Genomic DNA, 11,161 nt, shown 5'->3' on the forward strand with positions numbered 1-11,161 from the left:
TAAGGTTAATTTCATGACTGCAGCTCGGATTTATGCCAACACAAGAGCACCTTCGGCAGGGTAGGGTGAGATTTGCATGTCCTGAATTTTATCAACAAGCTTTTGGGGTCCTCAAACTACTCTGCAATGAACCCAACTTTCTTGGTGTCTTTTCCAACTTGCCTATTTAAAAGTTAGGATTGGGAAAAAAAGCTTTACCCTGTATGGTTCTGGAGGTCACATGACTACACCAAAACCAGCCCCCATCCTCAGGGCCACTAGGACAGATCTAGAAACCTTCCAGATATTCGCCTGCATCCATCAATGGGTTGGCTGGGCCATGCACCATACATACTTATTACAGTTCTTACATTCATTAATGGGATTATCTGTCTGTTATAGTACAGTTGTAGTTTTTGCAGAATGTAGTGTTTTCAGATAGCTGCATAGTAGCGACTCCAGGTCTCGCACCCCCCCAAGGGACCAGGTGAGGCAGATCATAAGAACATTAAACAGGCATGGAGTCCATGGCTAGACACCACAGAGGCAGCCAGCGCTCCATACGTCATATGCTGATGCCCAACAGTAAGGAAGCGGTGCAGAGGGGGCGGCTGGTGGGACTGGTGGACCATTTCACAGTATAAACTGTGTAACTGTGTGATATATGATATCTATATCTGCATGCTGGTCATATATAATATATAATGTATATAATTTCCAGTTTAAGCGATTACTCTGCTGGCTACTTCACACCTTGGAGATTGCAGAATAACCTGACACCAGCACCCTTCTCTACTTCAGTTCACCTCTGACACAGCGCTGTTACCAAATACTAATTAGCTTAACTGCGTTCGCTTATGAATAGTCACTCCGTGTCCATTACTATAAACTTATTGGCTGCTTCGGAGATCCTTCATTCGGACACTCCATTAGAACAAACTTTTAGAATGTTAATGAACTTCAAGTTCCTCTGTTTCCAGCTTAGTCTATATCAGTATTTTGACATCTGATATAAAAAGCGAGAACATATTATATACCATTGTACAGCGCTGCATGAGCTTTTGAACATTTTAATGAGATGATTTGCAGGGGAAGTGGCTGAAAAAATAAATTAGAGGCAACAAAATACCTTTTGGTATTAGTTAGTTTAGTTATCATCGTATAACGTTGATCGTTATTCTGAACACGGTATGGAAACTATATTAGAACCCAAGGCTTTTTGTAGACTGAATGTCCAACTCAACTCACCTGGTACAGTTCTAGATACAATGGCTGAGAATTGAGTTATCCAAAGCTGGAGCAGTCATAGGTAAATCATGACAATAAGAGATTTTTTAAAGGGTCGATGGGATATCATCCAAGGCCAGTAGGATACTTTAGTGAATTTATGCCAAAGAACCATTATCTCATCTCCTTATTCAATTATTTACCGTGAAGAAGGATGAAGATTGTTATTGTGAAGGACAGGAGAGCACACATGGAACCATATTTTATTACCAGTGAGAAGTTCATCTCTGGTAAAGAATATCAATTGTCCAAAGACTCCAATAGAAAAACAAAATAATAAAAACAAGAATAAATTAAGTCAATCAGTGGAATCTGAGCCATCGATGTAATAGGAGATGTCTGGTGGTACAGATGACTCCTTTTCAGTGCTAAAAAATGTTTTTATTTTAGAATAGTGTTTCATGCAATGTTTTTGAGACAGAAGAATGCAATTCCTTGCCTTCTGGAGTAATCTGTGATGATACAGATTTTGAAAAGAAAAAAAGATTCAGTATCAATTAGTGAATGTGTAAAGTACTATGTTGTGTTTTGTTTGTTTTTTATATCATACCCTATATTTGGTGATTACAGATTGATGCATGAGCAAAGATAATGATTGCAAAGATAATTATTTTACCTATAGGTCAGAAACGTGGAGATCACATGACTGACCCAAAACTAGCTGTCATGCCCATGATTCTGAAACCAGTTTTTAGTGTGCAACTAGAGAGATAGTATTTTATGTGTATCTGTGCTAGATCCTTTGTAAATTCTGTGCTCCATCGCTCCTTGCCCCCCCGGATTGTACATTTATACAAACACTTACACAAACTTACTTACAATAACACACATACTCATTCTCTAACATACCCCAACACACACTTACAGACTCATATTAACACACATATACATTAATACTAACACACAAACACTTGCTAAACCACAAACACATATACACTTATGCTAACACACGCTTACTGTACACATACACATCCATGCTAACATGGCCTCTCACACACACTTACACATACACTCCCAAATACATATATATACATATTCACTCACCCCCTCCGTTACCCTCTCACTTTCTGGAAATTACAAAGCTTTATGCAGCTTTATATATTTTTGCAGATATATAAAATGTGATTTTAATCTCATAAAAACTATAAAATGTTTCAGTCCTCACATTTGTTCAATTCTAAAAGATTCCAAACCATTTTTAATGGGCCACCTGTCCCATTCCCCTTTCAAATCTGGCCCCCTCGACACAGGAAATCCTGGATACATATATCCAAAGAGAGGATGTTCCTGGCAGATGGGGGTTTCCACGCAGATAATAAATCACATTTTATTTGGGCTCTAAAAATAATTTGGACAATATTCCAAATTTGAAGAGATATCATGAACGTCTCTTGCTATTCCATTTAACTTTGTTAATAGTTTTGAAAGAGGACCCCAATCAATGAAGGATTTTCACCAGTATTACATCTCTAAAAAGGTTGACTTCTTTGTATTTTCCTTTACATGTTCAAAGTACATTGTTGGGTTTTCAGATTTACCTCCCAGTATATATATACATTTTTATCCCTTTTGTAAATGTTCTAAACTGTTTATTGCACATTTGCATTAAATATTGGTGACCAGCCTGTTCTGGTTTATAAATCCATCTCTGTTTGAACTCAAAGATAGAAAGAGGGAAGAGCTAATGCTGTTGCATCGAGACCACACTTGGGCTCCTTTGTGCACACTACCGGAGACCGTATCTCTTGTCCAGAGAAAGGCTACTAAACTGGTCCGCCCTGGGTGCCGCTCATTAGGTGGGTGCCGTGACGCCCTACAGCTCACTGCTCTGGCGCCTGTGCACTGTGTGAGGAAACTCTTTCCCGCCCAGGGGGAGCAGGAAGTTTCCTCACACAGTGCGCGGGCGCCACAGCAGTGAGCTGCAGGCCCACGTTAGGCGGCCTTCGGGCCGCATAGACGTCTGCGCGGCCCCAGTGATGATCGGCCTGACTGAATGGGTGAATGAACGAGTGAATGAATGGAGTGAGTAAGTGTTTAGGGGGAGAAATGGGACAGGCAGGGTGCTTCAGGGGGGCAGAAATGGGACAGGCAGGCTGTTTAGCGTTGCAGAGATGGCACAGGCAGGTTGCTTCAGGGGCAGAGTTGGCACAGACAGGCTGTTTTAGGGGCAGCGGTGGCACAGACAGGCTGTGTTAAGGGCAGCGGTGGCACAGATAGGCTTTTTTTAGGTACAGCGGTGGCATGGGATTTGGGGTAGTAATGGGAGGTATGCTGTACCATATCTGTTCTGTAAATGTTATTTGTTTAAACGTATTTAATTTATTTATATGTTATCTAGTTTTTTCCAGCTGACATACAGTTTACAAATTTGTGAAATCAATATTCTTGCCACCATTCATTTTTTGTGTGCGTTGGGGTGCCACATACAGGATGCACCCCGCGTGCCAAATACTCTAGGCACGCCCCTGGCAGTGAGAGAGGTTAATACAGTGAAGGAGTTAAAGCATGCATGGAACAGGCATGAGGCAATCCTAGATAAAAGATAAGACCAGGGACTCAATAAAGTATTTGGAACTTGGGCAGACTAGATTTGCCGAATGGTTCTTATCTGCCGACACATTCTATGTTTCTATATAGTTTTTTGGCAAATGTCCAGATAGCGGCATCTTTCACAGTATTGAAGATTATGGGAAATAAACATAACACGTAACATTTCAAATTGACCCACAATTGTATGGCTAATAGAGAAAGCATCTGTTGGCAGCTGACATTTCTAAAGCTATTGCTTTATCTAAAAGAACTAAAACTAAAAGATCTTTTTGACATCTATTCTTATGCTCCCAAATTGAATTTACTCAATTGTTTAGGCCGATACAAATAGTATAACAATTTTAATATGGGAATATATATTAATTAGTGCATTCGTTCTCGGGTACAATACTGATGGGTGAGTCCCCCAACACTGGTGCCCTATCGATCCAACATGATCGATGGCACCCACTGGCGGATTTAACACAGACTCATCGGCGGAGTAAGACAAAGAAGTATTGGCAATATCACCCCAACCTGCTAAAGACACAAAACAACGGGGTTGTTTTAAAAATTAATTTTTGGTCCAAGGTTGCCTTATTGCCATAGAAACCAACCAAGTTGTTTCTGTCATGATAAGTCAGCTTTTCAAACTTTGCACCAGAAATGCTTCTTATAAGTAACTTGACAATGTAATATTCGACTGGAACTGTAATTCATTATTGTAAGATTTTGCAGCAGCGCATTGAGGGGTTTGTATGTGTACACGCATGTATTGGGAACACGTATTTAAGATTTCAGGATTTTGGAACGTGCAGCCTGAACAGGATATTGACACCAATGTGGACTCTTCCCAGAATTCTGCTGGCTCTGTTCCTTTTTCTTAAGAAAACAACGAGAAGGCTAATTTATTGGGTATTAAAGTAAAGCCAGAAGGAGGCTAGTTTAGTAGATGATAATTGCAATCAGATAGGATTTAAGACACAAAGAATACACGCTTGCATTAATTGCCATCAGAATCCAAATATTTACCGTGTAAAATCTAATGAAGGCCTCAACCAATAACCAACATGAAATATCCATGCCGATTAGCAGGGCTGTCCAAAAAGCAGCACAGTGGGGCAGCTCCATGGGACATTGCCTAAAAATCGTGACTATCATGTGAAAAACAGGACAGTGTGGAGGTATGCTAAAACCAGCACAAATGTACCTTGTTGCGCAGGATACACTATATTAATATTTGACTTTAAAAATGTCATAACAGCACCTGATGTGACCCCAAAATAAAATAAGGAACATACAATAGTATATTTAATGATTATGTTTTGCACCCGATGTGTTACTTAACCAATCATTACTTGATGCAGACCTGTCACTTTTTAAAAATATGTACATTAACTCCTTTGCGACCAGTGATGTACCAGGTACGGCATGAAAAGATGGTCCTACAGGACCCAAGACGTACCTGGTACATCATCTGTTTAAAACGTTCCCACTGCGCCACGATCACCATTATCGCGGGGGTATGGCTGTTGGTGACTGCTCCATGACCCAAAAAGGTCAGTCTGCCACAGATCTTCTGCACTTTTGTGTCTCCGATCAGTTCCGCAGCCATTCACAAGCGCAGTTCTGTCTCTTCTCTGCCTCTCTCTCTCTGTCACTGTGATCATGAGCTGGAGAGAGAGACAGAGAACAGTCAGAAACCAATGGTCCCATGGGTCCCACACCCAATAATTGCTTTTAATTATCGTTTATGGGTTTTAAATATAATTACGTTTTTATATTGAGTAGTAGGGGTTAGTTAGTGGGGAATTTTTTAGCGTTAGGTACGGGTTTAAAAATATTAGAAAACGTAAAATAAGTGAAAATTATATATAGGTCCAGATCAATCTAAAACCAAGTCCACCGCCACATGACCACATGAGCAGAAACTTTCAATTCAGACAGTAGCTGCAGTGTGTGACTTGATATCACATGACGCATTGCGATCTGTAGGGGGACATGCGTAGTCCATGTCCCTCTCTAGGAGATCGCCGTGGAGCTGATTGTTTTGGCAACTCTAAGTGGCAGATTTAGCTTTGGCGCTGTGCAGCGCTCCCAGCTGCTCACATTGTAGGGCTTCTCGATATGATGTCATATCCAGTGCAGTCTTTTAGTGCAGTCTATGGAGGCTGTGGTGGCTCGGTAAACGTTAAGGGGCCGGTTGGGGAAGTCAGAGGTCTAGTGTGTAACTGTCCTCAATGGAGTACATCGGCTGCTGTGGTCACCCAATAGGGCAACCAGGAGACTGCCACCCCCTAGACCTGCTGCCCTAGGCCAGGACACGTGAAAGACTCCAGTGCAAATGTTTGGGGTAATATCTTTATATAAGTCGATATCTTTATTGGGCCAACAGAGGAAATGATGTACTGTTACAAAAACTTTTGGGGCCTCAGAGGTCTTTTGTTGTAGATAAAGCAACAAGAGACTACTGAGGTCCTGAAAGCTGATGTATCTTTACTTTTTCTAAATTGGCCCAGTTAAAGGTATCATCTTCATCTCAAGACTCCATTGCATGTTTGTACAAGTTTATTATAATGTCCCCCCAGGGTCCCTGCTGTGTATTCTGAAAAACTTGGCAGAACTGTCTCCGATCCAGTGACTCGATGCATCAGTACTGTCAGGAACCTATTTTTTGTTGCCTGAACCATGGCTTTTTCATACCTGAGCCGTTTACATCTGTGACCACTAGTGGCCACCCTCCGCCCTCTGTAGCACTCAGAACTCAGGTGTGCCTTGTTACCTGGGTTGAGCCCTAGTGAATACATCCAGCTGGGCCTTGTTACCTGGATTGCCCTGCCTTTATGAACCTGCCCTGCCCTTCACTCAGGGCCTTTGTATTGAAGTCTATGGACCTTCCTGCTGTGGCTCTGCACCTGTACTGTTCCTGGTTCCCTGCTTTTGTGTCCTTCCAAGTGGACTCCCTGCTTTTGTGTCCTTCCAAGTGGACTCCCTGCTTTTGTGTCCTTCCAAGTGGACTCCCTGCTTTTGTGTCCTTCCAAGTGGACTCCCTGCTTTTGTGTCCTTCCAAGTGGACTCCCTGCTTTTGTGTCCTTCCAAGTGGACTCCCTGCTTTTGTGTCCTTCCAAGTGGACTCCCTGCTATTGTGTCCTTCCAAGTGGACTCCCTGCTATTGTACCCTTCCAAGCGGGCTGTGTGCCTTTCGTACCCTTCCAAGCGGGCTGTGTGCCTTTCGTACCCTTCCAAGCGGGCTGTGTGCCTTTTGTGCCCTTCCAAGCGGGCTCTCTGTCTGTCGTGCCCTTCCAAGCGGGCTCCCTGCCAAAAGACTTATTGCCTGTATTTTATTTTGCCATACGTCCGGTTACTTGCTTAGACTATATTACCCTTATTTGCTGGTTCTGTTATATACATAAAATACACTGCATTACCTGGATTTCTGTTGGTGGTGTCTTTGTTTGCATAATCATGCACCCTGGGTTTCATACTGAACCCCAAGTATCCCCTGCGCATGGGCTCCTACCCGACCTGATCACCCGAGTCCTGACAAGTATGTTCTGGATTCGTAATCCATCCACAATCAGACAATGTCTCCAGCGGCATTCCGTTCCATTATTCTCTGTATTCTTCTTCTTCTTATAATAATTATTATTATTATTAGCTTTCCTAATGCCTGCGGCACCAACGGGTTAAAGTTTCCAAAAAGGGCAGGGAGTCAGGCCTTTAATATTCTGCCTGTAGTGCGGAGGCAGGAGCTGCACAGGTGGCTCACTGAACCTAATCGAGTGGGTTCAAAAAGTTGAAGTTTGGAACCCAATAGGGAAAACGGTATGAAAAGATTCATTCGATACCAAGTTCATCTTTCCTGTCTCGCTGCATCATTATCTCTCCATCCTACTTTTCATCATTATCTCTCCATCCTACTTTTCATCATTATCTCTCCATCCTACTTTGCATCATTTTTTCCCCTCCTCCTTTTTAATTGGGCAAAATGAAACTCTATGTACGGTCCTGACCGGCTGCCCATTTTGCTTTGCTTTAAAGTAATCTTAAACTTAATTTTTCACTCTAAGTAAAATAATTATGCAAACATTACTTAAATGAAAAGTAAGGCTCGAGTATAAAACCTCCCTTGCTCACCTTGCCGCAGACCACTCCCTGCTCCCTCTCCACCGGCAGTGTCCATTACCCGCCGTTGGATCTTCACCGTCGGAAGGTAAGTAATTCAGATGTTTTACTTAAATACTTAAGATAAAGGTTGTGGAAATCTTATTTTTCATATAAAGTAATGTTTGCTTCATCGTTTTCTTAAGGTTGGGCAGCGAGGTTTAATGTCACTTTGAGGACGTCCCTGGGAGTTGCAGAATAATGTTCTGTGCTTTCAGATGTCCTCGCATTTCGCAACAACATCTTCAGTCTGCAACATTGTGCATTGTTGGTTCTATGTAGCGGTTGCATGTTTCTTTTTAAAAAACATGTTAGCAGGGGAGGCATGCAGATATGCAATGTCCCAGACATGTGACCTGCTCTTGACCAAGAATTGTCACTTGATGTATTTGTGGAAACTCTGGCCATGAATCAGGAGTAGTTGGTAACCTCTGAGAATCCCAGATCCCTGAATAGGCAGAGCAGCTGACTGAACAGCTGAATTATTAAGCCGCAATCCCCGGTAACTGAAACTTGAGCGTAACATTGTAAATTTAATTAAGTCGACGATAAGGACCGTCCAAAATACACAGTATGGCGTGTTTTGAAAAGATGGATAATATATCTTTTAAGTCCAAAACTAGAATATCAGATTAACATGAAATAACTCTATATGCTTACGTGCTTTCTGAGTTGTAAAAGAGTATATTTTTTATGTATGTACTGCTGGACTATAAGTCATATCAGCCAACTGCTAATAAAAAAGAAGGGTATAAGGGATAGTAGTCTTTCGTTTGATGGTTTAATCACAGAAAAATAATGCTACAACCTTTAAGAAACGTAATGTTTTCTATGGCAATGACCTATTGGGGCCTAATTTTTTTTTGACACATAATAAAAAAGAAAAAAGTCTGAATGAGAGAAAATTTTACATGAACTAATATTATTTCTGAGACAAGTTTAGGCCTTCAGCAATACTGAATATGAATTCATTTAGGTAAGTTACTGTTAAATTCAGTCAGGTAGAACAGAAGCCTTGTAACAATGGCGGAATTACAGGGGTTATAAAATCAAAAAGGTTCTGATTCCCATTTATATTCGGACCAGTGAAGCATTGGTTGCTTCGGCGTCGCTCCATCATCGAGAGAGTTCACCTGTGTCTCCGAGCGTCAGATCTCTGGCTCCTTGACACTGCACAGAGCCGGCTACAGTTACATCTTTAGCCATGTACTTAAACAGATACAATGTCTTTCTTTCTATTAATTTCTATCCATTTGATGCATCTGATCAGCCAGAATAATATTCCACGACACGCCAGTATTGTTTACGAAGCAGAGTGAGATGGAGCTTCTTGCCAATGGACTCCACAAACCCTTCCATTGTTAGATTAAGTTGATTTTGTTTTTAATTAATCCCAAGAATAAGGATTTTTTTTAAAATTGTATAGTAACGTGCCTAGGTGATTGCCGCCAAAAAGGTAGACATAATACTGATATGGGGAGAACGGAGGGGCCAACTGGTTCTTATCTACAGTCCAAATCAACATCTCTAATGAATGGGTTTGAAACATGCCCAAGGCTACTGGTGAATGAATAAGGAAGGTCTGGGTCTTCTGATAGGAAACATACAAATGTCCTAAGCTCTGTAAAACGCGTGTGGTTTTTATGTAGCCAAACATCTCGACTTTCAGGTATCACATCTTATAGAACTCCCATTGCATCTAATAGATCATTTTCTGTTCTTATGTCAAAGTTGGCCTTGCATTAAGGGAAGTCATTTTATATCCAATGTTTGGCCACTTTACTATATGTTAGAGTGCGTGTTCTGCGGAACCACTGACTAATAGACCCTAGGTAGCCCACCCAGTCCAATCGGCACGGCCGTCAGGCTAAGCTATGAACATATCGGCTATATCATCAGAGGGAGGAATTCTGCATGCTGGCAATTAATAGAATTGGGTTTCCTTGGGTGGTAATCTATGTAGTTCTGTACTCAGGTGATATGTACTGTAGCACTAGTAAATTAGGTCTTTAATCTGGGTTTCAGCTCAGGCACATAAAGAGTTAATTCTGTAAAATGTAAGATTTACTTTAACTTGCAGCTAACCCTTTATTTGTCATCTTCTCCATTTACACAGAAATCATTGAAGTAATTCAATCGGCTTGATAGTGTTTTCCTGTAAATTATGCAAATTTAATTAATAACGGCTATTTCTTCGGGGAATGCGAGTTTGAGAATAATCCTTCGTGTGGAATGCAGTTACATTTTTAGTTCAAATGTATGAGCAGCAAAACACTTCTTTCTGAAGAATGTTATTTCTGGCACAAGGAGCTAGTACAAGATATTTTGGGGCAGAAAAACATTGTTTTAGACGTGTCACTCACTTTGTGCAACAACACAAAATATGCAGTTTTCTTGAATTTAGACATTTCCCCCCCCCTTTTCTTCTAGATCAGATTTCCCATAAGCAAATACAACAATGCATTTTGGGTTAAAAACAGTCTTTTTACCTTTTTTTTTTTAATTTTTTTTTTTTTTTAGAAATGCACACTAGTCAAGTTTTTAAATACTTAATCTTGACTTAAATTAGGATAGCTTTACGCCCATCCCATGTATGTTTAAAGTCCCTCACTGTAATAACTTCTACCACTTCTGATGGGAGGCTGTTCCACTTATGTGCCACCCTCTCAGTAAATACACAGACCCAATGCTGATGCTCCCCATTCTCCCATCTGCTATAAAAAATCCAAAGGACAGAAGTTAACCTTTTATATTCTGTATCTCAATTCATTGGATATTCAGATACTGTGACAATGTTTTTCCTCTAAACATTTGAGATATTTTAATATATTTTGTAACTTCGATCCGCGTGCTTTTTTCCATTTGTCTGTAAAGGATAGTCATAGTATAAGCACATCATAAATACATGGAAATGCATATAACACACGCTAGATCGCTGGGTCACGTAAGGACTTGATTTAATCACTTCCTTGGCATTTGTGGGCAATGAGAAGAGAACGTCTCACCGCTTGAGGAATACCAACCCTCATTTCCAACCTGAAATAATGTTCTCTCTCATTGTTTTGTGCTACATTATAGCAGTGCAGTGTTTTTTCGGGGATCATTTTAGTACACTTTTGAAGTAGATAAATATATATAATACAATAGGTGCCAACAGTCCTGATTTGGTCAGGGCAGCCTTAAAAGTCAGATTACACATGTT

The sequence above is a fragment of the Spea bombifrons genome, chromosome 5, assembly GCF_027358695.1.
Source record: "Spea bombifrons isolate aSpeBom1 chromosome 5, aSpeBom1.2.pri, whole genome shotgun sequence".
NCBI classification, from domain to species: Eukaryota; Metazoa; Chordata; class Amphibia; order Anura; family Pelobatidae; genus Spea; species Spea bombifrons.